We start from the raw sequence: 25,450 nt of genomic DNA, 5'->3' as shown, positions 1-25,450 counted from the left end.
ATAGCGGAACAGCGTGTTGAATCCTACGCCAAAACGGCCCCGGCAGCGCGAATGTCTCGGGCCGTCGAGGTCTGCTGCATTGTCATAAAAGGGAGTTTCGAAGGGCATGTCTTGGGAGCGATCATACCAGCACTAATGCACCGGATCCCTTCAGAACTCCGCAGTTAAGCGTGCTTGGGCGAAAGTAGTACTAGGATGGGTGACCCCCTGGGAAGTCCTCGTGTTGCACCCTTTTTATTTTTTGCCCGCTTTTTTATTTTTTGATAATATTTATTTTTAATTTTTTGGCTTTTGGCTTTTCCTCTTCGGATAATTTTTTTCCCCCGACAATAAACTGAGTCCGGAGACTGGCGGTGCCATGCCGCATAGCGGGACCAGCGTGTTGAATCCTACGCCAGAACGGCCCCGGCAGCGCGAATGTCTCGGGCCGTCGAGGTCTGCTGCTTTGTCATAAAAGGGAGTTTCGAAGGGCATGTTATGGGTGCGATCATACCAGCACTAATGCACCGGATCCCATCAGAACTCCGCAGTTAAGCGTGCTTGGGCGAGAGTAGTACTAGGATGGGTGACCCCCTGGGAAGTCCTCGTGTTGCACCCTTTTTATTTTTTGCCCGCTTTTTTATTTTTTGATAACATTTATTTTTTATTTTTCGGCTTTTGGCTTTTCCTCCTCGGATAATTTTTTTTCCCCGAAAATAAACTGAGTCCGGAGACTGGCGGTGCCATGCCGCATAGCGGAACAGCGTGTTGAATCCTGCGCCAGAACGGCCCCGGCAGCGCGAATGTCTCGGGCCGTCGAGGTCTGCTGCTTTGTCATAAAAGGGAGTTTCGAAGGGCATGCCTTGGGTGCGATCATACCAGCACTAATGCACCGGATCCCATCAGAACCCCGCAGTTAAGCGTGCTTGGGCGAGAGTAGTACTAGGATGGGTGACCCCCTGAGAAGTCCTCGTGTTGCACCCTTTTTATTTTTTGCCCGCTTTTTTATTTTTTGATAATATTTATTTTTAATTTTTTGGCTTTTGGCTTTTCCGCTTCGGATAATTTTTCTCCCCCGACAATAAACTGAGTCCGGAGACTGGCGGTGCCATGCCGCATAGCGGGACCAGCGCGTTGAATCCTACGCCAGAACGGCCCCGGCAGCACGAATGTCTCGGGCCGTCGAGGTCTGCTGCTTTGTCATAAAAGGGAGTTTCGAAGGGCATGTCATGGGTGCGATCATACCAGCACTAATGCACCGGATCCCATCATAACTCCGCAGTTAAGCGTGCTTGGGCGAGAGAAGTACAGGATGGGTGACCCCCTGGGAAGTCCTCGTGTTGCGCCCTTTTTATTTTTTGCCCGCTTTTTTATTTTTTGATAATATTTATTTTTAATTTTTTGGCTTTTGGCTTTTCCACTTCGGATAATTTTTTCCCCCCGAAAATAAACTGAGTCCGGAGACTGGCGGTGCCATGCCGCATAGCGGAACAGCGCGTTGAATCCTACGCCAGAACGGCCCCGGCAGCGCGAATGTCTCGGGCCGTCGAGGTCTGCTGCTTTGTCATAGAAGGGAGTTTCGAAGGGCATGTCATGGGTGCGATCATACCAGCACTAATGCACCGGATCCCATCAGAACTCCGCAGTTAAGCGTGCTTGGGCGAGAGTAGTACTAGGATGGGTGACCCCCTGGGAAGTCCTCGTGTTGCACCCCTTTTATTTTTTGCCCGCTTTTTTATTTTTTGATAACATTTATTTTTTATTTTTCGGCTTTTGGCTTTTCCTCTTCGGATAATTTTTTTTCCCCGAAAATAAACTGAGTCCGGAGACTGGCGGTGCCATGCCGCATAGCGGAACAGCGTGTTGAATCCTACGCCAAAACGGCCCCGGCAGCGCGAATGTCTCGGGCCGTCGAGGTCTGCTGCATTGTCATAAAAGGGAGTTTCGAAGGGCATGTCTTGGGAGCGATCATACCAGCACTAATGCACCGGATCTGTTGCCCAGTAGATACAACCCAAGAGGGGGGGTGAATTGGGTCTTTCAAAACTTTTATGCTACTTCTAAAACTTTTTGATTAACTATGCTAAGTTGTATAGATGCACAGTGAAAGTTAAACTTAGCAAGGGTTTGATGTATAGACTTCGACTTGATTAAATATGCTTGCAACTAAAGGATGTGCGGATAAGAATTAAGCAAGCAATTTATCTAAGTAAGTAAGTGTGTTAGTTAGACAATAACTAGAGGCATTACAAACACAAAGGACATATAGTGGTTCGGTGCACCCCAGCACCTACATCCACTCCCCAAGACCTCTTGGGAATTTCACTATAATCCTACCGATTACAGCCGGTTGTTTTACAAGCTCACAACCCAACTTGTTGTTTTACGAGCGCACAACGAACTCGGTCGGTTTTTCCAGGCTCACCGACTAGAACCACTCCGATTGTTTTTCCGGGATCACAATCGAACCCTACTCGTTGGTTTTACCCTCGGCTCACCAACAAACCTAACACAGTTGGTTTTCCCTTTGGCTCACCAACAAACCTTACACAGTTGGTTTTCCCTTTGGCTCACCAACAAACCTTGCACAGTTGGTTTTCCCTTTGGCTCACCAACAAACCTTAACCCCTTGATTCAATCCCTTGATTGAATCAAGTTACAAGATATTAAAACAAGGTATAAAACAAAACAAAGCTTCTTAAACAAGCAAATATGACAATATAAACAAATAGAGTAAAGAGAAGCCCTCAAACGAGTTTTGAAGATGAAGGAGCTCGGCTTCTTCTTTACTTGACCCTCTTCTGATTTGGCACGAAGTAGAGGATCACCGAGGCAGCACACGGATGGAGAGGAAGCTTTGGGATTCACTTGGATGCTCTTCTTCTCTCTATTTTCCTTTGAATGGCGCCCTTTTGTGCTTATGGGAGATTTTCCGTGTAATCTCTCTGGAATCTTTTTCCTAAATGTTCTCTCCCACTTCCATGAGTTCTCCCCTAGCTCTCTTCTTGTTTTTATAGCTTTAGATGGAGTGGAAACAAGAATATAGCCGTTAGAGACAAAAATATAGCCGTTGGAACCAGTCTGCACCTCCTGACAATATTACCGTTGGGATCGGAGTCGACTCGCGCGATCAGGAGTCGACTCGGCTGTAGCGGGAGTCGACTCAAGCTTTTCCGGAGTCGACTCGGCAACTGTTCCAAATTTGAATTTTGTCCACTCGAGTCGACTCGACTATCCTGGGAGTCGACTCGAATCCCAGAGTCCGAACTCCCGATCCTCTGTCTTTTGGCTCGTCCAGTCTTGGAGTCGACTCGAACTTCCTTGGAGTCGACTCGGCTCTCAGTTTTCGAAAGTTGGTCTTCTGCCATCTTAGTGTAGTGCTGCCTTGGAGTCGACTCGAGCTGTCTGGGAGTCGACTCGAATCTCAGAGTCGGAAAACTGATCCTCTGTATTTTGGAGCCGCGCTGCCTTGGAGTCGACTCGACTTGTCTTGGAGTCGACTCGCCTCTCAGAGACGAAAATACCGTCTTCTGTCTTGGGGTTGCGCTGTCTTTGGAGTCGACTCGGACTTTGTGGGAGTCGACTCGAATCTCAGTGTCCAAAAAACTGCTTCTCTGAGTTTTCCCTTGTGTACCACTGAGAGTCGACTCTCGCTTTCTTTGGAGTCGACCCGACAACCATTGGAGTCGACTCGCATTCCTCAGGAGTCGACTCGAATCTCAGGGTCGAAAATCCCTCTCTGACTTTTCTGCCTTTTACACCCTGGAGTCGACTCGTTCTACTCTCGAGTTGACTCGCCAAGCATTGGAGTCGACTCGAATTCCTCAGGAGTCGACTCGAAGACTATTCTTTTAAATTTTCCTTGAATTTGCTCCTCCAATTTGAATCTTTTGAACTTGAGACTTGGGCCAATAACTTGTAGCTTTCTTCCAACTTTTCTTGAGTGCTTTTAGAGGCCTTCTTGTGTTCTTCCAACTTGCTATGTTCCTTGCAACATAAATATCTTTCTCCTTGCAACATAAACATTAGTATCTATACTTCAAGGTTTTGTGATCATCAAAATCAATCTATGAATCAATCTTTGGGTCATCAGGATCCCATCAGAACTCCGCAGTTAAGCGTGCTTGGGCGAGAGTAGTACTAGGATGGGTGACCCCCTGGGAAGTCCTCGTGTTGCACCCCTTTTATTTTTTTCCCGCTTTTTTATTTTTTGATAACATTTATTTTTTATTTTTCGGCTTTTGCCTTTTCCTCTTCGGATAATTTTTTTTCCCCGAAAATAAACTGAGTCCGGAGACTGGCGGTGCCATGCCGCATAGCGGAACAGCGTGTTGAATCCTACGCCAAAACGGCCCCGGCAGCGCGAATGTCTCGGGCCGTCGAGGTCTGCTGCATTGTCATAAAAGGGAGTTTCGAAGGGCATGTCTTGGGAGCGATCATACCAGCACTAATGCACCGGATCCCTTCAGAACTCTGCAGTTAAGCGTGCTTGGGCGAAAGTAGTACTAGGATGGGTGACCCCCTGGGAAGTCCTCGTGTTGCACCCTTTTTATTTTTTGCCCGCTTTTTTATTTTTTGATAATATTTATTTTTAATTTTTTGGCTTTTGGCTTTTCCTCTTCGGATAATTTTTTTCCCCCGACAATAAACTGAGTCCGGAGACTGGCGGTGCCATGCCGCATAGCGGGACCAGCGTGTTGAATCCTACGCCAGAACGGCCCCGGCAGCGCGAATGTCTCGGGCCGTCGAGGTCTGCTGCTTTGTCATAAAAGGGAGTTTCGAAGGGCATGTTATGGGTGCGATCATACCAGCACTAATGCACCGGATCCCATCAGAACTCCGCAGTTAAGCGTGCTTGGGCGAGAGTAGTACTAGGATGGGTGACCCCCTGGGAAGTCCTCGTGTTGCACCCTTTTTATTTTTTGCCCGCTTTTTTATTTTTTGATAACATTTATTTTTTATTTTTCGGCTTTTGGCTTTTCCTCCTCGGATAATTTTTTTTCCCCGAAAATAAACTGAGTCCGGAGACTGGCGGTGCCATGCCGCATAGCGGAACAGCGTGTTGAATCCTGCGCCAGAACGGCCCCGGCAGCGCGAATGTCTCGGGCCGTCGAGGTCTGCTGCTTTGTCATAAAAGGGAGTTTCGAAGGGCATGCCTTGGGTGCGATCATACCAGCACTAATGCACCGGATCCCATCAGAACCCCGCAGTTAAGCGTGCTTGGGCGAGAGTAGTACTAGGATGGGTGACCCCCTGAGAAGTCCTCGTGTTGCACCCTTTTTATTTTTTGCCCGCTTTTTTATTTTTTGATAATATTTATTTTTAATTTTTTGGCTTTTGGCTTTTCCGCTTCGGATAATTTTTCTCCCCCGACAATAAACTGAGTCCGGAGACTGGCGGTGCCATGCCGCATAGCGGGACCAGCGCGTTGAATCCTACGCCAGAACGGCCCCGGCAGCACGAATGTCTCGGGCCGTCGAGGTCTGCTGCTTTGTCATAAAAGGGAGTTTCGAAGGGCATGTCATGGGTGCGATCATACCAGCACTAATGCACCGGATCCCATCATAACTCCGCAGTTAAGCGTGCTTGGGCGAGAGAAGTACAGGATGGGTGACCCCCTGGGAAGTCCTCGTGTTGCGCCCTTTTTATTTTTTGCCCGCTTTTTTATTTTTTGATAATATTTATTTTTAATTTTTTGGCTTTTGGCTTTTCCACTTCGGATAATTTTTTCCCCCCGAAAATAAACTGAGTCCGGAGACTGGCGGTGCCATGCCGCATAGCGGAACAGCGCGTTGAATCCTACGCCAGAACGGCCCCGGCAGCGCGAATGTCTCGGGCCGTCGAGGTCTGCTGCTTTGTCATAGAAGGGAGTTTCGAAGGGCATGTCATGGGTGCGATCATACCAGCACTAATGCACCGGATCCCATCAGAACTCCGCAGTTAAGCGTGCTTGGGCGAGAGTAGTACTAGGATGGGTGACCCCCTGGGAAGTCCTCGTGTTGCACCCCTTTTATTTTTTGCCCGCTTTTTTATTTTTTGATAACATTTATTTTTTATTTTTCGGCTTTTGGCTTTTCCTCTTCGGATAATTTTTTTTCTCCGAAAATAAACTGAGTCCGGAGACTGGCGGTGCCATGCCGCATAGCGGAACAGCGTGTTGAATCCTACGCCAAAACGGCCCCGGCAGCGCGAATGTCTCGGGCCGTCGAGGTCTGCTGCATTGTCATAAAAGGGAGTTTCGAAGGGCATGTCTTGGGAGCGATCATACCAGCACTAATGCACCGGATCCCATCAGAACTCCGCAGTTAAGCGTGCTTGGGCGAAAGTAGTACTAGGATGGGTGACCCCCTGGGAAGTCCTCGTGTTGCACCCTTTTTATTTTTTGCCCGCTTTTTTATTTTTTGATAATATTTATTTTTAATTTTTTGGCTTTTGGCTTTTCCTCTTCGGATAATTTTTTTCCCCCGACAATAAACTGAGTCCGGAGACTGGCGGTGCCATGCCGCATAGCGGGACCAGCGTGTTGAATCCTACGCCAGAACGGCCCCGGCAGCGCGAATGTCTCGGGCCGTCGAGGTCTGCTGCTTTGTCATAAAAGGGAGTTTCGAAGGGCATGTTATGGGTGCGATCATACCAGCCGTAATGCACCGGATCCCATCAGAACTCCGCAGTTAAGCGTGCTTGGGCGAGAGTAGTACTAGGATGGGTGACCCCCTGGGAAGTCCTCGTGTTGCACCCCTTTTATTTTTTGCCCGCTTTTTTATTTTTTGATAACATTTATTTTTAATTTTTTGGCTTTTGGCTTTTCCTCTTCGGATAATTTTTTTCCCCCGAAAATAAACTGAGTCCGGAGACTGGCGGTGCCATGCCGCATAGCGGAACAGCGCGTTGAATCATACGCCAGAACGGCCCCGGCAGCGCGAATGTCTCGGGCCGTCGAGGTCTGCTGCTTTGCCTTAAAAGGGAGTTTCGAAGGACATGTCTTGGGTGCGATCATACCAGCACTGATGCACCGGATCCCATCAGAACTCCGCAGTTAAGCGTGCTTGGGCGAGAGTAGTACTAGGATGGGTGACCCCCTGGGAAGTCCTCGTGTTGCACCCTTTTTATTTTTTGCCCGCTTTTTTATTTTTTGATAACATTTATTTTTTATTTTTCGGCTTTTGGCTTTTCCTCTTCGGATAATTTTTTTCCCCCGAAAATAAACTGAGTCCGGAGACTGGCGGTGCCATGCCGCATAGCGGAACAGCGTGTTGAATCCTACGCCAGAACGGCCCCGGCAGCGCGAATGTCTCGGGCCGTCGAGGTCTGCTGCTTTGTCATAAAAGGGAGTTTCGAAGGGCATGTCTTGGGTGCGATCATACCAGCACTAATGCACCGGATCCCATCAGAACTCCGCAGTTAAGCGTGCTTGGGCGAGAGTAGTACTAGGATGGGTGACCCCCTGGGAAGTCCTCGTGTTGCACCCTTTTTATTTTTTGCCCGCTTTTTTATTTTTTGATAATATTTATTTTTAATTTTTCGGCTTTTGGCTTTTCCTCTTCGGATAATTTTTTTTTCCCGAAAATAAACTGAGTCCGGAGACTGGCGGTGCCATGCCGCATAGCGGAACAGCGCGTTGAATCCTACGCGAGAACGGCCCCGGCAGCGCGAATGTCTCGGGTCGTCGCGGTCTGCTGCTTTGTCATAAAAGGGAGTTTCGAAGGGCATGTCATGGGTGCGATCATACCAGCACTAATGCACCGGATCCCATCATAACTCCGCAGTTAAGCGTGCTTGGGCGGGAGAAGTACTAGGATGGGTGACCCCCTGGGAAGTCCTCGTGTTGCACCCTTTTTATTTTTTGCCCGCTTTTTTATTTTTTGATAATATTTATTTTTAATTTTTTGGCTTTTGGCTTTTCCACTTCGGATAATTTTTTCCCCCCGAAAATAAACTGAGTCCGGAGACTGGCGGTGCCATGCCGCATAGCGGAACAGCGCGTTGAATCCTACGCCAGAACGGCCCCGGCAACGCGAATGTCTCGGGCCGTCGAGGTCTGCTGCTTTGTCATAAAAGGGAGTTTCGAAGGGCATGTCATGGGTGCGATCGTACCAGCACTAATGCACCGGATCCCATCAGAACTCCGCAGTTAAGCGTGCTTGGGCGAGAGTAGTACTAGGATGGGTGACCCCCTGGGAAGTCCTCGTGTTGCACCCCTTTTATTTTTTGCCCGCTTTTTTATTTTTTGGTAACATTTATTTTTTATTTTTCGGCTTTTGGCTTTTCCTCTTCGGATAATTTTTTTCCCCCGAAAATAAACTGAGTCCGGAGACTGGCGGTGCCATGCCGCATAGCGGAACAGCGTGTTGAATCCTACGCCAGAACGGCCCCGGCAGCGCGAATGTCTCGGGCCGTCGAGGTCTGCTGTTTTGTCATAAAAGGGAGTTTCGAAGGGCATGTCTTGGGTGCGATCATACCAGCACTAATGCACCGGATCCCGTCAGAACTCCGCAGTTAAGCGTTCTTGGGCGAAAGTAGTACTAGGATGGGTGACCCCCTGGGAAGTCCTCGTGTTGCACCCTTTTAATTTTTTGCCCGCTTTTTTATTTTTTGATAATATTTATTTTTAATTTTTTGGCTTTTGGCTTTTCCTCTTCGGATAATTTTTTTCCCCCGACAATAAACTGAGTCCGGAGACTGGCGGTGCCATGCCGCATAGCGGGACCAGCGCGTTGAATCCTACGCCAGAACGGCCCCGGCAGCACGAATGTCTCGGGCCGTCGAGGTCTGCTGCTTTGTCATAAAAGGGAGATTCGAAGGGCATGTTATGGGTGCGTTCATACCAGCACTAATGCACCGGATCCCATCAGAACTCCGCAGTTAAGCGTGCTTGGGCGAGAGTAGTACTAGGATGGGTGACCCCCTGGGAAGTCCTCGTGTTGCACCCCTTTTATTTTTTGCCCGCTTTTTTATTTTTTCATAACATTTATTTTTAATTTTTTGGCTTTTGGCTTTTCCTCTTCGGATAATTTTTTTCCCCCGAAAAGAAACTGAGTCCGGAGACTGGCGGTGCCATGCCGCATAGCGGAACAGCGCGTTGAATCATACGCCAGAACGGCCCCGGCAGCGCGAATGTCTCGGGCCGTCGAGGTCTGCTGCTTTGTCTTAAAAGGGAGTTTCGAAGGGCATGTCTTGGGTGTGATCATACCAGCACTGATGCACCGGATCCCATCAGAACTCCGCAGTTAAGCGTGCTTGGGCGAGAGTAGTACTAGGATGGGTGACCCCCTGGAAAGTCCTCGTGTTGCACCCTTTTTATTTTTTGCCCGCTTTTTTATTTTTTGATAATATTTATTTTTAATTTTTCGGCTTTTGGCTTTTTCTCTTCGGATAATTTTTTTCCCCCGACAATAAACTGAGTCCGGAGACTGGCGGTGCCATGCCGCATAGCGGGACCAGCGCGTTGAATCCTACGCCAGAACGGCTCCGGCAGCGTGAATGTCTCGGGCCGTCGAGGTCTGCTGCTTTGTCATAAAAGGGAGTTTCGAAGGGCATGTCATGGGTCCGATCATACCAGCACTAATGCACCGGATCCAATCAGAACTCCACAGTTAAGCGTGCTTGGGCGAGAGTAGTACTAGGATGGGTGACCCCCTGGGAAGTCCTCGTGTTGCACCCATTTTATTTTTTGCCCGCTTTTTTATTTTTTGATAATATTTATTTTTAATTTTTCGGCTTTTGGCTTTTCCTCTTCGGATAATTTTTTTTTCCCGAAAATAAACTGAGTCCGGAGACTGGCGGTGCCATGCCGCATAGCGGAACAGCGCGTTGAATCCTACGCCAGAACGGCCCCGGCAGCGCGAATGTCTCGGGCCGTCGCGGTCTGCTGCTTTGTCATAAAAGGGAGTTTCGAAGGGCATGTCATGGGTGCGATCATACCAGCACTAATGCACCGGATCCCATCATAACTCCGCAGTTAAGCGTGCTTGGGCGAGAGAAGTACTAGGATGGGTGACCCCCTGGGAAGTCCTCGTGTTGCGCCCTTTTTATTTTTTGCCCGCTTTTTTATTTTTTGATAATATTTATTTTTAATTTTTTGGCTTTTGGCTTTTCCACTTCGGATAATTTTTTCCCCCCGAAAATAAACTGAGTCCGGAGACTGGCGGTGCCATGCCGCATAGCGGAACAGCGCGTTGAATCCTACGCCAGAACGGCCCCGGCAGCGCGAATGTCTCGGGCCGTCGAGGTCTGCTGCTTTGTCATAAAAGGGAGTTTCGAAGGGCATGTCATGGGTGCGATCATACCAGCACTAATGCACCGGATCCCATCAGAACTCCGCAGTTAAGCGTGCTTGGGCGAGAGTAGTACTAGGATGGGTGACCCCCTGGGAAGTCCTCGTGTTGCACCCCTTTTATTTTTTGCCCGCTTTTTTATTTTTTGATAACATTTATTTTTTATTTTTCGGCTTTTGGCTTTTCCTCTTCGGATAATTTTTTTCCCCCGAAAATAAACTGAGTCCGGAGACTGGCGGTGCCATGCCGCATAGCGGAACAGCGTGTTGAATCCTACGCCAGAACGGCCCCGGCAGCGCGAATGTCTCGGGCCGTCGAGGTCTGCTGTTTTGTCATAAAAGGGAGTTTCGAAGGGCATGTCTTGGGTGCCATCATACCAGCACTAATGCACCGGATCCCGTCAGAACTTCGCAGTTAAGCGTTCTTGGGCGAAAGTAGTACTAGGATGGGTGACCCCCTGGGAAGTCCTCGTGTTGCACCCTTTTAATTTTTTGCCCGCTTTTTTATTTTTTGATAATATTTATTTTTAATTTTTTGGCTTTTGGCTTTTCCTCTTCGGATAATTTTTTTCCCCCGACAATAAACTGAGTCCGGAGACTGGCGGTGCCATGCCGCATAGCGGGACCAGCGCGTTGAATCCTACGCCAGAACGGCCCCGGCAGCGCGAATGTCTCGGGCCGTCGAGGTCTGCTGCTTTGTCATAAAAGGGAGTTTCGAAGGGCATGTTATGGGTGCGTTCATACCAGCACTAATGCACCGGATCCCATCAGAACTCCGCAGTTAAGCGTGCTTGGGCGAGAGTAGTACTAGGATGGGTGACCCCCTGGGAAGTCCTCGTGTTGCACCCCTTTTATTTTTTGCCCGCTTTTTTATTTTTTCATAACATTTATTTTTAATTTTTTGGCTTTTGGCTTTTCCTCTTCGGATAATTTTTTTCTCCCGAAAATAAACTGAGTCCGGAGACTGGCGGTGCCATGCCGCATAGCGGAACAGCGCGTTGAATCATACGCCAGAACGGCCCCGGCAGCGCGAATGTCTCGGGCCGTCGAGGTCTGCTGCTTTGTCTTAAAAGGGAGTTTCGAAGGGCATGTCTTGGGTGTGATCATACCAGCACTGATGCACCGGATCCCATCAGAACTCCGCAGTTAAGCGTGCTTGGGCGAGAGTAGTACTAGGATGGGTGACCCCCTGGGAAGTCCTCGTGTTGCACCCTTTTTATTTTTTGCCCGCTTTTTTATTTTTTGATAATATTTATTTTTAATTTTTCGGCTTTTGGCTTTTCCTCTTCGGATAATTTTTTTCCTCCGACAATAAACTGAGTCCGGAGACTGGCGGTGCCATGCCGCATAGCGGGACCAGCGCGTTGAATCCTACGCCAGAACGGCCCCGGCAGCGTGAATGTCTCGGGCCGTCGAGGTCTGCTGCTTTGTCATAAAAGGGAGTTTCGAAGGGCATGTCATGGGTCCGATCATACCAGCACTAATGCACCGGATCCAATCAGAACTCCACAGTTAAGCGTGCTTGGGCGAGAGTAGTACTAGGATGGGTGACCCCCTGGGAAGTCCTCGTGTTGCACCCATTTTATTTTTTGCCCGCTTTTTTATTTTTTGATAATATTTATTTTTAATTTTTCGGCTTTTGGCTTTTCCTCTTCGGATAATTTTTTTTTCCCGAAAATAAACTGAGTCCGGAGACTGGCGGTGCCATGCCGCATAGCGGAACAGCGCGTTGAATCCTACGCCAGAACGGCCCCGGCAGCGCGAATGTCTCGGGCCGTCGCGGTCTGCTGCTTTGTCATAAAAGGGAGTTTCGAAGGGCATGTCATGGGTGCGATCATACCAGCACTAATGCACCGGATCCCATCATAACTCCGCAGTTAAGCGTGCTTGGGCGAGAGAAGTACTAGGATGGGTGACCCCCTGGGAAGTCCTCGTGTTGCGCCCTTTTTATTTTTTGCCCGCTTTTTTATTTTTTGATAATATTTATTTTTAATTTTTTGGCTTTTGGCTTTTCCACTTCGGATAATTTTTTCCCCCCGAAAATAAACTGAGTCCGGAGACTGGCGGTGCCATGCCGCATAGCGGAACAGCGCGTTGAATCCTACGCCAGAACGGCCCCGGCAGCGCGAATGTCTCGGGCCGTCGAGGTCTGCTGCTTTGTCATAAAAGAGAGTTTCGAAGGGCATGTCATGGGTGCGATCATACCAGCACTAATGCACCGGATCCCATCAGAACTCCGCAGTTAAGCGTGCTTGGGCGAGAGTAGTACTAGGATGGGTGACCCCCTGGGAAGTCCTCGTGTTGCACCCCTTTTATTTTTTGCCCGCTTTTTTATTTTTTGATAACATTTATTTTTTATTTTTCGGCTTTTGGCTTTTCCTCTTCGGATAATTTTTTTCCCCCGAAAATAAACTTAGTCCGGAGACTGGCGGTGCCATGCCGCATAGCGGAACAGCGTGTTGAATCCTACGCCAAAACGGCCCCGGCAGCGCGAATGTCTCGGGCCGCCGAGGTCTGCTGCTTTGTCATAAAAGGGAGTTTCGAAGGGCATGTCTTGGGAGCGATCATACCAGCACTAATGCACCGGATCCCATCAGAACTCCGCAGTTAAGCGTGCTTGGGCGAAAGTAGTACTAGGATGGGTGACCCCCTGGGAAGTCCTCGTGTTGCACCCTTTTTATTTTTTGCCCGCTTTTTTATTTTTTGATAATATTTATTTTTAATTTTTTGGCTTTTGGCTTTTTCTCTTCGGATAATTTTTTTCCCCCGACAATAAACTGAGTCCGGAGACTGGCGGTGCCATGCCGCATAGCGGGACCAGCGCGTTGAATCCTACGCCAGAACGGCCCCGGCAGCGCGAATGTCTCGGGCCGTCGAGGTCTGCTGCTTTGTCATAAAAGGGAGTTTCGAAGGGCATGTTGTGGGTGCGATCATACCAGCACTAATGCACCGGATCCCATCAGAACTCCGCAGTTAAGCGTGCTTGGGCGAGAGTAGTACTAGGATGGGTGACCCCCTGGGAAGTCCTCGTGTTGCACCCCTTTTATTTTTTGCCCGCTTTTTTATTTTTTGATAACATTTATTTTTAATTTTTTGGCTTTTGGCTTTTCCTCTTCGGATAATTTTTTTTCCCCGAAAATAAACTGAGTCCGGAGACTGGCGGTGCCATGCCGCATAGCGGAACAGCGCGTTGAATCATACGCCAGAACGGCCCCGGCAGCGCGAATGTCTCGGGCCGTCGAGGTCTGCTGCTTTGTCTTAAAAGGGAGTTTCGAAGGGCATGTCTTGAGTGCGATCATACCAGCACTGATGCACCAGATCCCATCAGAACTCCGCAGTTAAGCGTGCTTGGGCGAGAGTAGGACTAGGATGGGTGACCCCCTGGGAAGTCCTCGTGTTGCACCCTTTTTATTTTTTGCCCGCTTTTTTATTTTTTGATAATATTTATTTTTAATTTTTCGGCTTTTGGCTTTTCCTCTTCGGATAATTTTTTTTCCCCGACAATAAACTGAGTCCGGAGACTGGCGGTGCCATGCCGCATAGCGGGACCAGCGCGTTGAATCCTACGCCAGAACGGCCCCGGCAGCGTGAATGTCTCGGGCCGTCGAGGTCTGCTGCTTTGTCATAAAAGGGAGTTTCGAAGGGCATGTCATGGGTGCGATCATACCAGCACTAATGCACCGGATCCCATCAGAACTCCGCAGTTAAGCGTGCTTGGGCGAGAGTTGTACTAGGATGGGTGACCCCCTGGGAAGTCCTCGTGTTGCACCCTTTTTATTTTTTGCCCGCTTTTTTATTTTTTGATAATATTTATTTTTAATTTTTCGGCTTTTGGCTTTTTCTCTTCGGATAATTTTTTTCCTCCGACAATAAACTGAGTCCGGAGACTGGCGGCGCCATGCCGCATAGCGGGACCAGCGCGTTGAATCCTACGCCAGAACGGCCCCGGCAGCGCGAATGTCTCGGGCCGTCGAGGTCTGCTGCTTTGTCATAAAAGGGAGTTTCGAAGGGCATGTTATGGGTGCGTTCATACCAGCACTAATGCACCGGATCCCATCAGAACTCCGCAGTTAAGCGTGCTTGGGCGAGAGTAGTACTAGGATGGGTGACCCCCAGGGAAGTCCTCGTGTTGCACCCCTTTTATTTTTTGCCCGCTTTTTTATTTTTTCATAACATTTATTTTTAATTTTTTGGCTTTTGGCTTTTCCTCTTCGGATAATTTTTTTCCTCCGACAATAAACTGAGTCCGGAGACTGGCGGTGCCATGCCGCATAGCGGGACCAGCGCGTTGAATCCTACGCCAGAACGGCCCCGACAGCGCGAATGTCTCGGGCCGTCGAGGTCTGCTGCTTTATCTTAAAAGGGAGTTTCGAAGGGCATGTCTTGGGTGCGATCATACCAGCACTGATGCACCGGATCCCATCATAACTCCGCAGTTAAGCGTGCTTGGGCGAGAGAAGTACTAGGATGGGTGACCCTCTGGGAAGTCGTCGTGTTGCACCCTTTTTATTTTTTGCCCGCTTTTTTATTTTTTGATAATATTTATTTTTAATTTTTCGGCTTTTGGCTTTTTCTCTTCGGATAATTTTTTTCCTCCGACAATAAACTGAGTCCGGAGACTGGCGGTGCCATGCCGCATTGCGGGACCAGCGCGTTGAATCCTACGCCAGAATGGCCCCGGCAGCGTGAATGTCTCGGGCCGTCGAAGTCTGCTGCTTTGTCATAAAAGGGAGTTTCGAAGGGCATGTCATGGGTGCGATCATACCAGCACTAATGCACCGGATCCCATCAGAACTCCGCAGTTAAGCGTGCTTGGGCGAGAGTAGTACTAGCATGGGTGACCCCCTGGGAAGTCCTCGTGTTGCACCCCTTTTATTTTTTGCCCGCTTTTTTATTTTTTGATAACATTTATTTTTTATTTTTCGGCTTTTGGCTTTTCCTCTTCGGATAATTTTTTTCCCCCGAAAATAAACTTAGTCCGGAGACTGGCGGTGCCATGCCGCATAGCGGAACAGCGTGTTGAATCCTACGCCAAAACGGCCCCGGCAGCGCGAATGTCTCGGGCCGTCGAGGTCTGCTGCTTTGTCATAAAGGGGAGTTTCGAAGGGCATGTCTTGGGAGCGATCATACCAGCACTAATGCACCGGATCCCATCAGAACTCCGCAGTTAAGCGTGCTTGGGCGAAAGTAGTACTAGGATGGGTGACCCCCTGGGAAGTCCTCGTGTTGCACCCTTTTTATTTTTTGCCCGCTTTTTTATTTTTTGATAATATTTATTTTTAATTTTTTGGCTTTTGGCTTTTTCTCTTCGGATAATTTTTTTCCCCCGACAATAAACTGAGTCCGGAGACTGGCGGTGCCATGCCGCATAGCGGGACCAGCGCGTTGAATCCTACGCCAGAACGGCCCCGGCAGCGCGAATGTCTCGGGCCGTCGAGGTCTGCTGCTTTGTCATAAAAGGGAGTTTCGAAGGGCATGTTGTGGGTGCGATCATACCAGCACTAATGCACCGGATCCCATCAGAACTCCGCAGTTAAGCGTGCTTGGGCGAGAGTAGTACTAGGATGGGTGACCCCCTGGGAAGTCCTCGTGTTGCACCCCTTTTATTTTTTGCCCGCTTTTTTATTTTTTGATAACATTTATTTTTAATTTTTTGGCTTTTGGCTTTTCCTCTTCGGATAATTTTTTTCCCCCGAAAATAAACTGAGTCCGGAGACTGGCGGTGCCATGCCGCATAGCGGAACAGCGCGTTGAATCATACGCCAGAACGGCCCCGGCAGCGCGAATGTCTCGGGCCGTCGAGGTCTGCTGCTTTGTCTTAAAAGGGAGTTTCGAAGGGCATGTCTTGGGTGCGATCATACCAGCACTGATGCACCAGATCCCATCAGAACTCCGCAGTTAAGCGTGCTTGGGCGAGAGTAGTACTAGGATGGGTGACCCCCTGGGAAGTCCTCGTGTTGCACCCTTTTTATTTTTTGCCCGCTTTTTTATTTTTTGATAATATTTATTTTTAATTTTTCGGCTTTTGGCTTTTCCTCTTCGGATAATTTTTTTTCTCCGACAATAAACTGAGTCCGGAGACTGGCGGTGCCATGCCGCATAGCGGGACCAGCGCGTTGAATCCTACGCCAGAACGGCCCCGGCAGCGTGAATGTCTCGGGCCGTCGAGGTCTGCTGCTTTGTCATAAAAGGGAGTTTCGAAGGGCATGTCATGGGTGCGATCATACCAGCACTAATGCACCGGATCCCATCAGAACTCCGCAGTTAAGCGTGCTTGGGCGAGAGTTGTACTAGGATAGGTGACCCCCTGGGAAGTCCTCGTGTTGCACCCTTTTTATTTTTTGCCCGCTTTTTTATTTTTTGATAATATTTATTTTTAATTTTTTGGCTTTTGGCTTTTTCTCTTCGGATAATTTTTTTCCTCCGACAATAAACTGAGTCCGGAGACTGGCGGTGCCATGCCGCATAGCGGGACCAGCGCGTTGAATCCTACGCCAGAACGGCCCCGGCAGCGCGAATGTCTCGGGCCGTCGAGGTCTGCTGCTTTGTCATAAAAGGGAGTTTCGAAGGGCATGTTATGGGTGCGTTCATACCAGCACTAATGCACCGGATCCCATCAGAACTCCGCAGTTAAGCGTGCTTGGGCGAGAGTAGTACTAGGATGGGTGACCCCCAGGGAAGTCCTCGTGTTGCACCCCTTTTATTTTTTGCCCGCTTTTTTATTTTTTCATAACATTTATTTTTAATTTTTTGGCTTTTGGCTTTTCCTCTTCGGATAATTTTTTTCCTCCGACAATAAACTGAGTCCGGAGACTGGCGGTGCCATGCCGCATAGCGGGACCAGCGCGTTGAATCCTACGCCAGAACGGCCCCGACAGCGCGAATGTCTCGGGCCGTCGAGGTCTGCTGCTTTATCTTAAAAGGGAGTTTCGAAGGGCATGTCTTGGGTGCGATCATACCAGCACTGATGCACCGGATCCCATCATAACTCCGCAGTTAAGCGTGCTTGGGCGAGAGAAGTACTAGGATGGGTGACCCTCTGGGAAGTCGTCGTGTTGCACCCTTTTTATTTTTTGCCCGCTTTTTTATTTTTTGATAATATTTATTTTTAATTTTTCGGCTTTTGGCTTTTTCTCTTCGGATAATTTTTTTCCTCCGACAATAAACTGAGTCCGGAGACTGGCGGTGCCATGCCGCATTGCGGGACCAGCGCGTTGAATCCTACGCCAGAACGGCCCCGGCAGCGTGAATGTCTCGGGCCGTCGAGGTCTGCTGCTTTGTCATAAAAGGGAGTTTCGAAGGGCATGTCATGGGTGCGATCATACCAGCACTAATGCACCGGATCCCATCAGAACTCCGCAGTTAAGCGTGCTTGGGCGAGAGTAGTACTAGCATGGGTGACCCCCTGGGAAGTCCTCGTGTTGCACCCCTTTTATTTTTTGCCCGCTTTTTTATTTTTTGATAACATTTATTTTTTATTTTTCGGCTTTTGGCTTTTCCTCTTCGGATAATTTTTTTCCCCCGAAAATAAACTGAGTCCGGAGACTGGCGGTGCCATGCCGCATAGCGGAACAGCGTGTTGAATCCTACGCCAGAACGGCCCCGGCAGCGCGAATGTCTCGGGCCGTCGAGGTCTGCTGCTTTGTCATAAAAGGGAGTTTCGAAGGGCATGTCTTGGGTGCGATCATACCAGCACTAATGCACCGGATCCCATTAGAACTCCGCAGTTAAGCGTGCTTGGGCGAGAGTAGTACCAGGATGGGTGACCCCCTGGGAAGTCCTCGTGTTGCACCCTTTTTATTTTTTGCCCGCTTTTTTATTTTTTGATAATATTTATTTTTAATTTTTTGGCTTTTGGCTTTTCCTCTTCGGATAATTTTTTTCCCCCGACAATAAACTGAGTCCGGAGACTGGCGGTGCCATGCCGCATAGCGGGACCAGCGCGTTGAATCTTACGCCAGAACGGCCCCGGCAGCGCGAATGTCTCGGGCCGTCGAGGTCTGCTGCTTTGTCATAAAAGGGAGTTTCGAAGGGCATATCATGGGTGCGATCATACCAGCACTAATGCACCGGATCCCATCAGAACTCCGCAGTTAAGCGTGCTTGGGCGAGAGTAGTACTAAGATGGGTGACCCCCTGGGAAGTCCTCGTGTTGCACCCCTTTTATTTTTTGCCCGCTTTTTTATTTTTTGATAACATTTATTTTTAATTTTTTGGCTTTTGGCTTTTCCTCTTCGGATAATTTTTTTCCCCCGAAAATAAACTGAGTCCGGAGACTCGCGGTGCCATGCCGCATAGCGGAACAGCGCGTTGAATCCTACGCCAGAACGGCCCCGGCAGCGCGAATGTCTCGGGCCGTCGAGGTCTGCTGCTTTGTCATAAAAGGGTGTTTCGATGGGCATGTCATGGGTGCGATCATACCAGCACTAATGCACCGGATCCCATCAGAACTCCGCAGTTAAGCGTGCTTGGGCGAGAGTAGTACTAGGATGGGTGACCCCCTGGGAAGTCCTCGTGTTGCACCCCTTTTATTTTTTGCCCGCTTTTTTATTTTTTGATAATATTTATTTTTAATTTTTCGGCTTTTGGCTTTTCCTCTTCGGATAATTTTTTTCCCCGAAAATAAACTGAGTCCGGAGACTCGCGGTGCCATGCCGCATAGCGGAACAGCGCGTTGAATCCTACGCCAGAACGGCCCCGGCAGCGCGAATGTCTCGGGCCGTCGAGGTCTGCTGCTTTGTCATAAAAGGGAGTTTCGAAGGGCATGTCATGGGTGCGATCATACCAGCACTAATGCACCGGATCCCATCAGAACTCTGCAGTTAAGCGTGCTTGGGCGAGAGTAGTACTAGGATGGGTGACCCCCTGGGAAGTCCTCGTGTTGCACCCTTTTTATTTTTTTCTCCACTTTTTTATTTTTTGATAATATTTATTTTTAATTTTTCGGCTTTTGGCATTTCCTCTTCGGATAATTTTTTTCCCCCGACAATAAACTGAGTCCGGAGACTGGCGGTGCCATGCCGCATAGCGGGACCAGCGCGTTGAATCCTATGCCAGAACGGCCCCGGCAGCGCGAATGTCTCGGGCCGTCGAGGTCTGCTGCTTTGTCATAAAAGGGAGTTTCGAAGGGCATATCATGGGTGCGATCATACCAGCACTAATGCACTGGATCCCATCAGAACTCCGCAGTTAAGCGTGTTTGGGCGAGAGTAGTACTAAGATGGGTGACCCCCTGGGAAGTCCTCGTGTTGCACCCCTTTTATTTTTTGCCCGCTTTTTTATTTTTTGATAACATTTATTTTTAATTTTTTGGCTTTTGGCTTTTCCTCTTCGGATAATTTTTTTCCCCCGAAAATAAACTGAGTCCGGAGACTCGCGGTGCCATGCCGCATAGCGGAACAGCGCGTTGAATCCTACGCCAGAACGGCCCCGGCAGCGCGAATGTCTCGGGCCGTCGAGGTCTGCTGCTTTGTCATAAAAGGGTGTTTCGATGGGCATGTCATGGGTGCGATCATACCAGCACTAATGCACCGGATCCCATCAGAACTCCGCAGTTAAGCGTGCTTGGGCGAGAGTAGTACTAGGATGGGTGACCCCCTGGAAAGTCCTCGTGTTGCACCCCTTTTATTTTTTGCCCGCTTTTTTATTTTTTGATAATATTTATTTTTAATTTTTCGGCTTTTGGCTTTTCCTCTTCGGATAATTTTTTTCCCCCGAAAATAAACTGAGTCCGGAGACTCGCGGTGCCATGCCGCATAGCGGAACAGCGCGTTGAATCCTACGCCAGAACGGCCCCGGCAGCGCGAATGTCTCGGGCCGTCGAGGTCTGCTGCTTTGTCATAAAAGGGAGTTTCGAAGGGCATGTCATGGGTGCGATCATACCAGCACTAATGCACCGGATCCCATCAGAACTCCGCAGTTAAGCGTGCTTGGGCGAGAGTAGTACTAGGATGGGTGACCCCCTGGGAAGTCCTCGTGTTGCACCCTTTTTATTTTTTTCTCCACTTTTTTATTTTTTGATAATATTTATTTTTAATTTTTTGGCTTTTGGCATTTCCTCTTCGGATAATTTTTTTCCCCCGAAAATAAACTGAGTCCGGAGACTGGCGGTGCCATGCCGCATAGCGGGACCAGCGCGTTGAATCCTACGCCAGAACGGCCCCGGCGGCGCGAATGTCTCGGGCCGTCGAGGTCTGCTGCTTTGTCATAAAAGGGAGTTTCGATGGGCATGTCATGGGTGCGATCATACCAGCACTAATGCACCGGATCCCATCAGAACTCCGCAGTTAAGCGTGCTTGGGCGAGAGTAGTACTAGGATGGGTGACCCCCTGGGACGTCCTCGTGTTGCACCCCTTTTATTTTTTGCCCGCTTTTTTATTTTTTGATAATATTTATTTTTAATTTTTCGGCTTTTGGCTTTTCCTCTTCGGATAATTTTTTTCCCCCGAAAATAAACTGAGTCCGGAGACTCGCGGTGCCATGCCGCATAGCGGAACAGCGCGTTGAATCCTACGCTAGAACGGCCCCGGCAGCGCGAATGTCTCGGGCCGTCGAGGTCTGCTGCTTTGTCATAAAAGGGAGTTTCGAAGGGCATGTCATTGGTGCGATCATACCAGCACTAATGCACCGGATCCCATCAGAACTCCGCAGTTAAGCGTGCTTGGGCGAGAGTAGTACTAGAATGGGTGACCCCCTGGGAAGTCCTCGTGTTGCACCCTTTTTATTTTTTGCCCGCTTTTTTATTTTTTGATAATATTTATTTTTAATTTTTCGGCTTTTGGCTTTTCCTCTTCGGATAATTTTTTTTTTCCGAAAATAAACTGAGTCCGGAGACTGGCGGTGCCATGCCGCATAGCGGAACAGCGCGATGAATCCTACGCCAGAACGGCCCCGGCAGCGCGAATGTCTCGGGACGTCGCGGTCTGCTGCTTTGTCATAAAAGGGAGTTTCGAAGGGCATGTCATGGGTGCGATCATACCAGCACTAATGCACCGGATCCCATCATAACTCCGCAGTTAAGCGTGCTTGGGCGAGAGAAGTACTAGGATGGTTGACCCCCTGGGAAGTCCTCGTGTTGCACCCTTTTTATTTTTTGCCCGCTTTTTTATTTTTTGATAATATTTATTTTTAATTTTTTGGCTTTTGGCTTTTCCTCTTCGGATAATTTTTTTCCCCCGAAAATAAACTGAGTCCGGAGACTGGCGGTGCCATGCCGCATAGCGGAACAGCGCGTTGAATCCTACGCCAGAACGGCCCCGGCAGCGCGAATGTCTCGGGCCGTCGAGGTCTGCTGCTTTGTCATAAAAGGAAGTTTCGAAGGGCATGTCATGGGTGCGATCATACCAGCACTAATGCACCGGATCCCATCAGAACTCCGCAGTTAAGCGTGCTTGGGCGAGAGTAGTACTAGGATGGGTGACCCCCTGGGAAGTCCTCGTGTTGCACCCCTTTTATTTTTTGCCCGCTTTTTTATTTTTTGATAACATTTATTTTTTATTTTTCGGCTTTTGGCTTTTCATCTTCGGATAATTTTTTTCCCCCAAAAAAAAACTAAGTCCGGAGACTGGCGGTGCCATGCCGCATAGCGGAACAGCGTGTTGAATCCTACGCCAGAACGGCCCCGGCAGCGCGAATGTCTCGGGCCGTCGAGGTCTGCTGCTTTGTCATAAAAGGGAGTATCGAAGGGCATGTCTTGGGTGCGATCATACCAGCACTAATGCACTGGATCCCATCAGAACTCCGCAGTTAAGCGTGCTTGGGCGAGAGTAGTACTAGGATGGGTGACCCCATGGGAAGTCCTCGTGTTGCACCCTTTTTATTTTTTGCCCGCTTTTTTATTTTTTGATAATATTTATTTTTAATTTTTAAGCTTTTGGCTTTTCCACTTCGGATAATTTTTTTCCTCCGAAAATAAACTGAGTCCGGAGACTGGCGGTGCCATGCAGCATAGCGGGACCAGCGCGTTGAATCCTACGCCAGAACGGCCCCGGCGGCGCGAATGTCTCGGGCCGTCGAGACCGGCTGCTTTGTCATAAAAGGGAGTTTCGAAGGGCTTGTCATGGGTGCGATCATACCAGCACTAATGCACCGGATCCCATCAGAACTCCGTAGTTAAGCGTGCTTGGGCGAGAGTAGCACTAGGATGGGTGACCCCCTGGGAAGTCCTCGTGTTGCACCCCTTTTATTTTTTGCCCGCTTTTTTATTTTTTGATAATATTTATTTTTAATTTTTTGGCTTTTGGCTTTTCCTCTTCGGATAATTTTTTTTTCCCGAAAATAAACTGAGTTCGGAGACTGGCGGTGCCATGCTGCATAGCGGGACCAGCGCGTTGAATTCTACACCAGAACGGCCCCAGCGGCGCGAATGTCTCGGGCCGTCGAGGTCTGCTGCTTTGTCATAAAAGAGAGTTTCGAAGGGCTTGTCATGGGTGCGATCATACCAGCACTAATGCACCGGATCCCATCAGAACTCCGCAGTTAAGCGTGCTTGGGCGAGAGTAGCACTAGGATGGGTGACCACCTGGGAAGTCCTCGTGTTGCACCCCTTTTATTTTTTGCCCCTTTTTTTATTTTTTGATAATATTTATTTTTAATTTTTCGGCTTTTGGCTTTTCTGCTTCCGATAATTTTTTTCCTCCGAAAATAAACTGAGTCCGGAGACTGGCGGTGCCATGCAGCATAGCGGGACCAGCGCGTTGAATCTACGCCAGAACGGCCCCGGCGGTGCGAATGTCTCGGGCCGTCGAGACCTGCTGCGTTGTCATAAAAGGGAGTTTCGAAGGGCTTGTCATGGGTGCGATCATACCAGCACTAATGCACCGGATCCCATCAGAACTCCGCAGTTAAGCGTGCTTGGGCGAGAGTAGTACTAGCATGGGTGACCCCCTGGGAAGTCCTCGTGTTGCACCCCTTTTATTTTTTGCCCGCTTTTTTATTTTTTGATAACATTTATTTTTTATTTTTCGGCTTTTGGCTTTTCCTCTTCGGATAATTTTTTTCCCCCGAAAATAAACTGAGTCCGGAGACTGGCGGTGCCATGCCGCATAGCGGAACAGCGTGTTGAATCCTACGCCAGAACGGCCCCGGCAGCGCGAATGTCTCGGGCCGTCGAGGTCTGCTGCTTTGTCATAAAAGGGAGTTTCGAAGGGCATGTCTTGGGTGCGATCATACCAGCACTAATGCACCGGATCCCATCAGAACTCCGCAGTTAAGCGTGCTTGGGCGAAAGTAGTACTAGGATGGGTGACCCCCTGGGAAGTCCACGTGTTGCACCCTTTTTATTTTTTGCCCGCTTTTTTATTTTTTGATAATATTTATTTTTAATTTTTTGGCTTTTGGCTTTTCCTCTTCGGATAATTTTTTTCCCCCGACAATAAACTGAGTCCGGAGACTGGCGGTGCCATGCCGCATAGCGGGACCAGCGCGTTGAATCCTACGCCAGAACGGCCCCGGCAGCGCGAATGTCTCGGGCCGTCGAGGTCTGCTGCTTTGTCATAAAAGGGAGTTTCGAAGGGCATGTCATGGGTGCGATCATACCAGCACTAATGCACCGGATCCCATCAGAACTCCGTAGTTAAGCGTGCTTGGGCGAGAGTAGCACTAGGATGGGTGACCCCCTGGGAAGTCCTCGTGTTGCACCCCTTTTATTTTTTGCCCGCTTTTTTATTTTTTGATAATATTTATTTTTAATTTTTTGGCTTTTGGCTTTTCTTCTTCGGATAATTTTTTTTTTCCGAAAATAAACTGAGTTCGGAGACTGGCGGTGCCATGCAGCATAGCGGGACCAGCGCGTTGAATTCTACGCCAGAACGGCCCCAGCGGCGCGAATGTCTCGGGCCGTCGAGGTCTGTTGCTTTGTCATAAAAGAGAGTTTCGAAGGGCTTGTCATGGGTGCGATCATACCAGCACTAATGCACCGGATCCCATCAGAACTCCGCAGTTAAGCGTGCTTGGGCGAGAGTAGCACTAGGATGGGTGACCACCTTGGAAGTCCTCGTGTTGCACCCCTTTTATTTTTTGCCCGTTTTTTTATTTTTTGATAATATTTATTTTTAATTTTTCGGCTTTTGGCTTTTCCGCTTCCGATAATTTTTTTCCTCCGAAAATAAACTGAGTCCGGAGACTGGCGGTGCCATGCAGCATAGCGGGACCAGCGCGTTGAATCTACGCCAGAACGGCCCCGGCGGTGCGAATGTCTCGGGCCGTCGAGACCTGCTGCGTTGTCATAAAAAGGAGTTTCGAAGGGCTTGTCATGGGTGCGATCATACCAGCACTAATGCACCGGATCCCATCAGAACTCCGCAGTTAAGCGTGCTTGGGCGAGAGTAGTACTAGCATGGGTGACCCCCTGGGAAGTCCTCGTGTTGCACCCCTTTTATTTTTTGCCCGCTTTTTTATTTTTTGATAACATTTATTTTTTATTTTTCGGCTTTTGGCTTTTCCTCTTCGGATAATTTTTTTCCCCCGAAAATAAACTGAGTCCGGAGACTGGCGGTGCCATGCCGCATAGCGGAACAGCGTGTTGAATCCTACGCCAGAACGGCCCCGGCAGCGCGAATGTCTCGGGCCGTCGAGGTCTGCTGTTTTGTCATAAAAGGGAGTTTCGAAGGGCATGTCTTGGGTGCGATCATACCAGCACTAATGCACCGGATCCCATCAGAACTCCGCAGTTAAGCGTGCTTGGGCGAAAGTAGTACTAGGATGGGTGACCCCCTGGGAAGTCCTCGTGTTGCACCCTTTTTATTTTTTGCCCGCTTTTTTATTTTTTGATAATATTTATTTTTAATTTTTTGGCTTTTGGCTTTTCCTCTTCGGATAATTTTTTTCCCCCGACAATAAACTGAGTCCGGAGACTGGCGGTGCCATGCAGCATAGCGGGACCTGCGCGTTGAATCCTACGCCAGAACGGCCCCGGCAGCGCGAATGTCTCGGGCCGTCGAGGTCTGCTGCTTTGTCATAAAAGGGAGTTTCGAAGGGCATGTTATGGGTGCGTTCATACCAGCACTAATGCACCGGATCCCATCAGAACTCCGCAGTTAAGCGTGCTTGGGCGAGAGTAGTGCTAGGATGGGTGACCCCCTGGGAAGTCCTCGTATTGCACCCCTTTTATTTTTTGCCCGCTTTTTTTTTTTGATAATATTTATTTTTAATTTTTCGGCTTTTGGCATTTTCTCTTCGGATAATTTTTTTCCTCCGAA

The 25,450-nt window shown here is 49.0% G+C and overlaps 56 non-coding genes and 7 pseudogenes across 56 annotated transcripts; all 63 read left to right on the top strand.

Annotated features, from left to right (window-relative positions):
• Positions 1 to 113: 113 nt before the first annotated feature.
• On the top strand, positions 114 to 232 carry LOC149755770 (5S ribosomal RNA). The gene has a single exon (XR_016407998.1). It is a non-coding gene; the product is annotated as a 5S ribosomal RNA (ribosomal RNA).
• A 247-nt stretch (positions 233 to 479) lies between these two features.
• On the top strand, positions 480 to 598 carry LOC149755769 (5S ribosomal RNA). Its single transcript, XR_016411712.1, has one exon. It is a non-coding gene; the product is annotated as a 5S ribosomal RNA (ribosomal RNA).
• Positions 599 to 844: 246 nt separating this feature from the next.
• Positions 845 to 963, top strand: LOC149755768 (5S ribosomal RNA). Its single transcript, XR_016404624.1, has one exon. It is a non-coding gene; the product is annotated as a 5S ribosomal RNA (ribosomal RNA).
• Positions 964 to 1,210: 247 nt separating this feature from the next.
• LOC149755767 (5S ribosomal RNA) lies at positions 1,211 to 1,328 on the top strand (annotated as a pseudogene).
• Positions 1,329 to 1,574: 246 nt separating this feature from the next.
• LOC149755766 (5S ribosomal RNA) lies at positions 1,575 to 1,693 on the top strand. The gene has a single exon (XR_016411424.1). It is a non-coding gene; the product is annotated as a 5S ribosomal RNA (ribosomal RNA).
• Positions 1,694 to 4,407: 2,714 nt separating this feature from the next.
• On the top strand, positions 4,408 to 4,526 carry LOC149755765 (5S ribosomal RNA; annotated as a pseudogene).
• A 247-nt stretch (positions 4,527 to 4,773) lies between these two features.
• Positions 4,774 to 4,892, top strand: LOC149755764 (5S ribosomal RNA). Its single transcript, XR_016411711.1, has one exon. It is a non-coding gene; the product is annotated as a 5S ribosomal RNA (ribosomal RNA).
• Positions 4,893 to 5,138: 246 nt separating this feature from the next.
• On the top strand, positions 5,139 to 5,257 carry LOC149755763 (5S ribosomal RNA). Its single transcript, XR_016404623.1, has one exon. It is a non-coding gene; the product is annotated as a 5S ribosomal RNA (ribosomal RNA).
• Positions 5,258 to 5,504: 247 nt separating this feature from the next.
• LOC149755762 (5S ribosomal RNA) lies at positions 5,505 to 5,622 on the top strand (annotated as a pseudogene).
• A 246-nt stretch (positions 5,623 to 5,868) lies between these two features.
• Positions 5,869 to 5,987, top strand: LOC149755761 (5S ribosomal RNA). Its single transcript, XR_016411412.1, has one exon. It is a non-coding gene; the product is annotated as a 5S ribosomal RNA (ribosomal RNA).
• A 246-nt stretch (positions 5,988 to 6,233) lies between these two features.
• On the top strand, positions 6,234 to 6,352 carry LOC149755760 (5S ribosomal RNA). Its single transcript, XR_016406444.1, has one exon. It is a non-coding gene; the product is annotated as a 5S ribosomal RNA (ribosomal RNA).
• A 247-nt stretch (positions 6,353 to 6,599) lies between these two features.
• LOC149755759 (5S ribosomal RNA) lies at positions 6,600 to 6,718 on the top strand. Its single transcript, XR_016406243.1, has one exon. It is a non-coding gene; the product is annotated as a 5S ribosomal RNA (ribosomal RNA).
• A 246-nt stretch (positions 6,719 to 6,964) lies between these two features.
• LOC149755758 (5S ribosomal RNA) lies at positions 6,965 to 7,083 on the top strand. The gene has a single exon (XR_016411678.1). It is a non-coding gene; the product is annotated as a 5S ribosomal RNA (ribosomal RNA).
• A 246-nt stretch (positions 7,084 to 7,329) lies between these two features.
• LOC149755757 (5S ribosomal RNA) lies at positions 7,330 to 7,448 on the top strand. Its single transcript, XR_016411709.1, has one exon. It is a non-coding gene; the product is annotated as a 5S ribosomal RNA (ribosomal RNA).
• Positions 7,449 to 7,694: 246 nt separating this feature from the next.
• On the top strand, positions 7,695 to 7,813 carry LOC149755756 (5S ribosomal RNA). Its single transcript, XR_016406287.1, has one exon. It is a non-coding gene; the product is annotated as a 5S ribosomal RNA (ribosomal RNA).
• Positions 7,814 to 8,059: 246 nt separating this feature from the next.
• Positions 8,060 to 8,178, top strand: LOC149755755 (5S ribosomal RNA). Its single transcript, XR_016402617.1, has one exon. It is a non-coding gene; the product is annotated as a 5S ribosomal RNA (ribosomal RNA).
• A 246-nt stretch (positions 8,179 to 8,424) lies between these two features.
• On the top strand, positions 8,425 to 8,543 carry LOC149755754 (5S ribosomal RNA). The gene has a single exon (XR_016407698.1). It is a non-coding gene; the product is annotated as a 5S ribosomal RNA (ribosomal RNA).
• A 247-nt stretch (positions 8,544 to 8,790) lies between these two features.
• Positions 8,791 to 8,909, top strand: LOC149755753 (5S ribosomal RNA). Its single transcript, XR_016402722.1, has one exon. It is a non-coding gene; the product is annotated as a 5S ribosomal RNA (ribosomal RNA).
• Positions 8,910 to 9,155: 246 nt separating this feature from the next.
• LOC149755752 (5S ribosomal RNA) lies at positions 9,156 to 9,274 on the top strand. The gene has a single exon (XR_016404321.1). It is a non-coding gene; the product is annotated as a 5S ribosomal RNA (ribosomal RNA).
• Positions 9,275 to 9,521: 247 nt separating this feature from the next.
• LOC149755751 (5S ribosomal RNA) lies at positions 9,522 to 9,640 on the top strand (annotated as a pseudogene).
• Positions 9,641 to 9,886: 246 nt separating this feature from the next.
• LOC149755750 (5S ribosomal RNA) lies at positions 9,887 to 10,005 on the top strand. Its single transcript, XR_016407875.1, has one exon. It is a non-coding gene; the product is annotated as a 5S ribosomal RNA (ribosomal RNA).
• A 246-nt stretch (positions 10,006 to 10,251) lies between these two features.
• LOC149755749 (5S ribosomal RNA) lies at positions 10,252 to 10,370 on the top strand. Its single transcript, XR_016411401.1, has one exon. It is a non-coding gene; the product is annotated as a 5S ribosomal RNA (ribosomal RNA).
• Positions 10,371 to 10,616: 246 nt separating this feature from the next.
• On the top strand, positions 10,617 to 10,735 carry LOC149755748 (5S ribosomal RNA; annotated as a pseudogene).
• Positions 10,736 to 10,982: 247 nt separating this feature from the next.
• On the top strand, positions 10,983 to 11,101 carry LOC149755747 (5S ribosomal RNA). The gene has a single exon (XR_016402721.1). It is a non-coding gene; the product is annotated as a 5S ribosomal RNA (ribosomal RNA).
• Positions 11,102 to 11,347: 246 nt separating this feature from the next.
• On the top strand, positions 11,348 to 11,466 carry LOC149755746 (5S ribosomal RNA). The gene has a single exon (XR_016400482.1). It is a non-coding gene; the product is annotated as a 5S ribosomal RNA (ribosomal RNA).
• Positions 11,467 to 11,713: 247 nt separating this feature from the next.
• On the top strand, positions 11,714 to 11,832 carry LOC149755745 (5S ribosomal RNA; annotated as a pseudogene).
• A 246-nt stretch (positions 11,833 to 12,078) lies between these two features.
• Positions 12,079 to 12,197, top strand: LOC149755744 (5S ribosomal RNA). Its single transcript, XR_016407874.1, has one exon. It is a non-coding gene; the product is annotated as a 5S ribosomal RNA (ribosomal RNA).
• Positions 12,198 to 12,443: 246 nt separating this feature from the next.
• On the top strand, positions 12,444 to 12,562 carry LOC149755743 (5S ribosomal RNA). Its single transcript, XR_016411390.1, has one exon. It is a non-coding gene; the product is annotated as a 5S ribosomal RNA (ribosomal RNA).
• A 246-nt stretch (positions 12,563 to 12,808) lies between these two features.
• LOC149755742 (5S ribosomal RNA) lies at positions 12,809 to 12,927 on the top strand. The gene has a single exon (XR_016406443.1). It is a non-coding gene; the product is annotated as a 5S ribosomal RNA (ribosomal RNA).
• A 247-nt stretch (positions 12,928 to 13,174) lies between these two features.
• LOC149755741 (5S ribosomal RNA) lies at positions 13,175 to 13,293 on the top strand. Its single transcript, XR_016411377.1, has one exon. It is a non-coding gene; the product is annotated as a 5S ribosomal RNA (ribosomal RNA).
• Positions 13,294 to 13,539: 246 nt separating this feature from the next.
• LOC149755740 (5S ribosomal RNA) lies at positions 13,540 to 13,658 on the top strand (annotated as a pseudogene).
• Positions 13,659 to 13,905: 247 nt separating this feature from the next.
• Positions 13,906 to 14,024, top strand: LOC149755739 (5S ribosomal RNA). Its single transcript, XR_016401601.1, has one exon. It is a non-coding gene; the product is annotated as a 5S ribosomal RNA (ribosomal RNA).
• Positions 14,025 to 14,271: 247 nt separating this feature from the next.
• LOC149755738 (5S ribosomal RNA) lies at positions 14,272 to 14,390 on the top strand. Its single transcript, XR_016404788.1, has one exon. It is a non-coding gene; the product is annotated as a 5S ribosomal RNA (ribosomal RNA).
• A 247-nt stretch (positions 14,391 to 14,637) lies between these two features.
• Positions 14,638 to 14,756, top strand: LOC149755737 (5S ribosomal RNA). The gene has a single exon (XR_016409018.1). It is a non-coding gene; the product is annotated as a 5S ribosomal RNA (ribosomal RNA).
• A 247-nt stretch (positions 14,757 to 15,003) lies between these two features.
• Positions 15,004 to 15,122, top strand: LOC149755736 (5S ribosomal RNA). Its single transcript, XR_016401365.1, has one exon. It is a non-coding gene; the product is annotated as a 5S ribosomal RNA (ribosomal RNA).
• A 246-nt stretch (positions 15,123 to 15,368) lies between these two features.
• Positions 15,369 to 15,487, top strand: LOC149755735 (5S ribosomal RNA). The gene has a single exon (XR_016406442.1). It is a non-coding gene; the product is annotated as a 5S ribosomal RNA (ribosomal RNA).
• Positions 15,488 to 15,734: 247 nt separating this feature from the next.
• Positions 15,735 to 15,853, top strand: LOC149755734 (5S ribosomal RNA). Its single transcript, XR_016411364.1, has one exon. It is a non-coding gene; the product is annotated as a 5S ribosomal RNA (ribosomal RNA).
• A 246-nt stretch (positions 15,854 to 16,099) lies between these two features.
• Positions 16,100 to 16,218, top strand: LOC149755733 (5S ribosomal RNA). The gene has a single exon (XR_016402818.1). It is a non-coding gene; the product is annotated as a 5S ribosomal RNA (ribosomal RNA).
• A 247-nt stretch (positions 16,219 to 16,465) lies between these two features.
• On the top strand, positions 16,466 to 16,584 carry LOC149755732 (5S ribosomal RNA). Its single transcript, XR_016405776.1, has one exon. It is a non-coding gene; the product is annotated as a 5S ribosomal RNA (ribosomal RNA).
• Positions 16,585 to 16,831: 247 nt separating this feature from the next.
• On the top strand, positions 16,832 to 16,950 carry LOC149755731 (5S ribosomal RNA). The gene has a single exon (XR_016404787.1). It is a non-coding gene; the product is annotated as a 5S ribosomal RNA (ribosomal RNA).
• Positions 16,951 to 17,197: 247 nt separating this feature from the next.
• LOC149755730 (5S ribosomal RNA) lies at positions 17,198 to 17,316 on the top strand. The gene has a single exon (XR_016409017.1). It is a non-coding gene; the product is annotated as a 5S ribosomal RNA (ribosomal RNA).
• Positions 17,317 to 17,563: 247 nt separating this feature from the next.
• On the top strand, positions 17,564 to 17,682 carry LOC149755729 (5S ribosomal RNA). The gene has a single exon (XR_016401364.1). It is a non-coding gene; the product is annotated as a 5S ribosomal RNA (ribosomal RNA).
• Positions 17,683 to 17,928: 246 nt separating this feature from the next.
• On the top strand, positions 17,929 to 18,047 carry LOC149755728 (5S ribosomal RNA). Its single transcript, XR_016400793.1, has one exon. It is a non-coding gene; the product is annotated as a 5S ribosomal RNA (ribosomal RNA).
• A 247-nt stretch (positions 18,048 to 18,294) lies between these two features.
• On the top strand, positions 18,295 to 18,413 carry LOC149755727 (5S ribosomal RNA). Its single transcript, XR_016412790.1, has one exon. It is a non-coding gene; the product is annotated as a 5S ribosomal RNA (ribosomal RNA).
• A 246-nt stretch (positions 18,414 to 18,659) lies between these two features.
• On the top strand, positions 18,660 to 18,778 carry LOC149755726 (5S ribosomal RNA). The gene has a single exon (XR_016411351.1). It is a non-coding gene; the product is annotated as a 5S ribosomal RNA (ribosomal RNA).
• Positions 18,779 to 19,023: 245 nt separating this feature from the next.
• LOC149755725 (5S ribosomal RNA) lies at positions 19,024 to 19,142 on the top strand. Its single transcript, XR_016401676.1, has one exon. It is a non-coding gene; the product is annotated as a 5S ribosomal RNA (ribosomal RNA).
• Positions 19,143 to 19,390: 248 nt separating this feature from the next.
• Positions 19,391 to 19,509, top strand: LOC149755724 (5S ribosomal RNA). The gene has a single exon (XR_016404632.1). It is a non-coding gene; the product is annotated as a 5S ribosomal RNA (ribosomal RNA).
• A 246-nt stretch (positions 19,510 to 19,755) lies between these two features.
• Positions 19,756 to 19,874, top strand: LOC149755723 (5S ribosomal RNA). The gene has a single exon (XR_016403094.1). It is a non-coding gene; the product is annotated as a 5S ribosomal RNA (ribosomal RNA).
• A 246-nt stretch (positions 19,875 to 20,120) lies between these two features.
• On the top strand, positions 20,121 to 20,239 carry LOC149755722 (5S ribosomal RNA). The gene has a single exon (XR_016411708.1). It is a non-coding gene; the product is annotated as a 5S ribosomal RNA (ribosomal RNA).
• A 248-nt stretch (positions 20,240 to 20,487) lies between these two features.
• On the top strand, positions 20,488 to 20,606 carry LOC149755721 (5S ribosomal RNA). Its single transcript, XR_016404337.1, has one exon. It is a non-coding gene; the product is annotated as a 5S ribosomal RNA (ribosomal RNA).
• A 246-nt stretch (positions 20,607 to 20,852) lies between these two features.
• Positions 20,853 to 20,971, top strand: LOC149755720 (5S ribosomal RNA). Its single transcript, XR_016403431.1, has one exon. It is a non-coding gene; the product is annotated as a 5S ribosomal RNA (ribosomal RNA).
• A 246-nt stretch (positions 20,972 to 21,217) lies between these two features.
• LOC149755719 (5S ribosomal RNA) lies at positions 21,218 to 21,336 on the top strand. Its single transcript, XR_016408088.1, has one exon. It is a non-coding gene; the product is annotated as a 5S ribosomal RNA (ribosomal RNA).
• A 246-nt stretch (positions 21,337 to 21,582) lies between these two features.
• On the top strand, positions 21,583 to 21,701 carry LOC149755718 (5S ribosomal RNA). The gene has a single exon (XR_016411340.1). It is a non-coding gene; the product is annotated as a 5S ribosomal RNA (ribosomal RNA).
• A 246-nt stretch (positions 21,702 to 21,947) lies between these two features.
• Positions 21,948 to 22,066, top strand: LOC149755717 (5S ribosomal RNA). Its single transcript, XR_016402178.1, has one exon. It is a non-coding gene; the product is annotated as a 5S ribosomal RNA (ribosomal RNA).
• A 247-nt stretch (positions 22,067 to 22,313) lies between these two features.
• Positions 22,314 to 22,432, top strand: LOC149755716 (5S ribosomal RNA). Its single transcript, XR_016404597.1, has one exon. It is a non-coding gene; the product is annotated as a 5S ribosomal RNA (ribosomal RNA).
• Positions 22,433 to 22,679: 247 nt separating this feature from the next.
• Positions 22,680 to 22,798, top strand: LOC149755715 (5S ribosomal RNA). Its single transcript, XR_016404087.1, has one exon. It is a non-coding gene; the product is annotated as a 5S ribosomal RNA (ribosomal RNA).
• Positions 22,799 to 23,044: 246 nt separating this feature from the next.
• LOC149755714 (5S ribosomal RNA) lies at positions 23,045 to 23,163 on the top strand. The gene has a single exon (XR_016401363.1). It is a non-coding gene; the product is annotated as a 5S ribosomal RNA (ribosomal RNA).
• Positions 23,164 to 23,409: 246 nt separating this feature from the next.
• Positions 23,410 to 23,528, top strand: LOC149755713 (5S ribosomal RNA). The gene has a single exon (XR_016402779.1). It is a non-coding gene; the product is annotated as a 5S ribosomal RNA (ribosomal RNA).
• Positions 23,529 to 23,775: 247 nt separating this feature from the next.
• LOC149755712 (5S ribosomal RNA) lies at positions 23,776 to 23,894 on the top strand. Its single transcript, XR_016404596.1, has one exon. It is a non-coding gene; the product is annotated as a 5S ribosomal RNA (ribosomal RNA).
• A 247-nt stretch (positions 23,895 to 24,141) lies between these two features.
• On the top strand, positions 24,142 to 24,260 carry LOC149755711 (5S ribosomal RNA). Its single transcript, XR_016406856.1, has one exon. It is a non-coding gene; the product is annotated as a 5S ribosomal RNA (ribosomal RNA).
• Positions 24,261 to 24,506: 246 nt separating this feature from the next.
• LOC149755710 (5S ribosomal RNA) lies at positions 24,507 to 24,625 on the top strand. Its single transcript, XR_016401362.1, has one exon. It is a non-coding gene; the product is annotated as a 5S ribosomal RNA (ribosomal RNA).
• Positions 24,626 to 24,871: 246 nt separating this feature from the next.
• Positions 24,872 to 24,990, top strand: LOC149755709 (5S ribosomal RNA). The gene has a single exon (XR_016403527.1). It is a non-coding gene; the product is annotated as a 5S ribosomal RNA (ribosomal RNA).
• Positions 24,991 to 25,237: 247 nt separating this feature from the next.
• Positions 25,238 to 25,356, top strand: LOC149755708 (5S ribosomal RNA). Its single transcript, XR_016406207.1, has one exon. It is a non-coding gene; the product is annotated as a 5S ribosomal RNA (ribosomal RNA).
• Positions 25,357 to 25,450: the final 94 nt, after the last annotated feature.

Source organism: Phoenix dactylifera, chromosome 4 (assembly GCF_051530095.1).
Source record: "Phoenix dactylifera cultivar Ajwa chromosome 4, Ajwa_hap1_PhDact_Kaust_v1.1, whole genome shotgun sequence".
In the NCBI taxonomy this organism is placed as follows: domain Eukaryota; kingdom Viridiplantae; phylum Streptophyta; class Magnoliopsida; order Arecales; family Arecaceae; genus Phoenix; species Phoenix dactylifera.
This window is presented reverse-complemented; position numbering and strand designations above follow the sequence as displayed.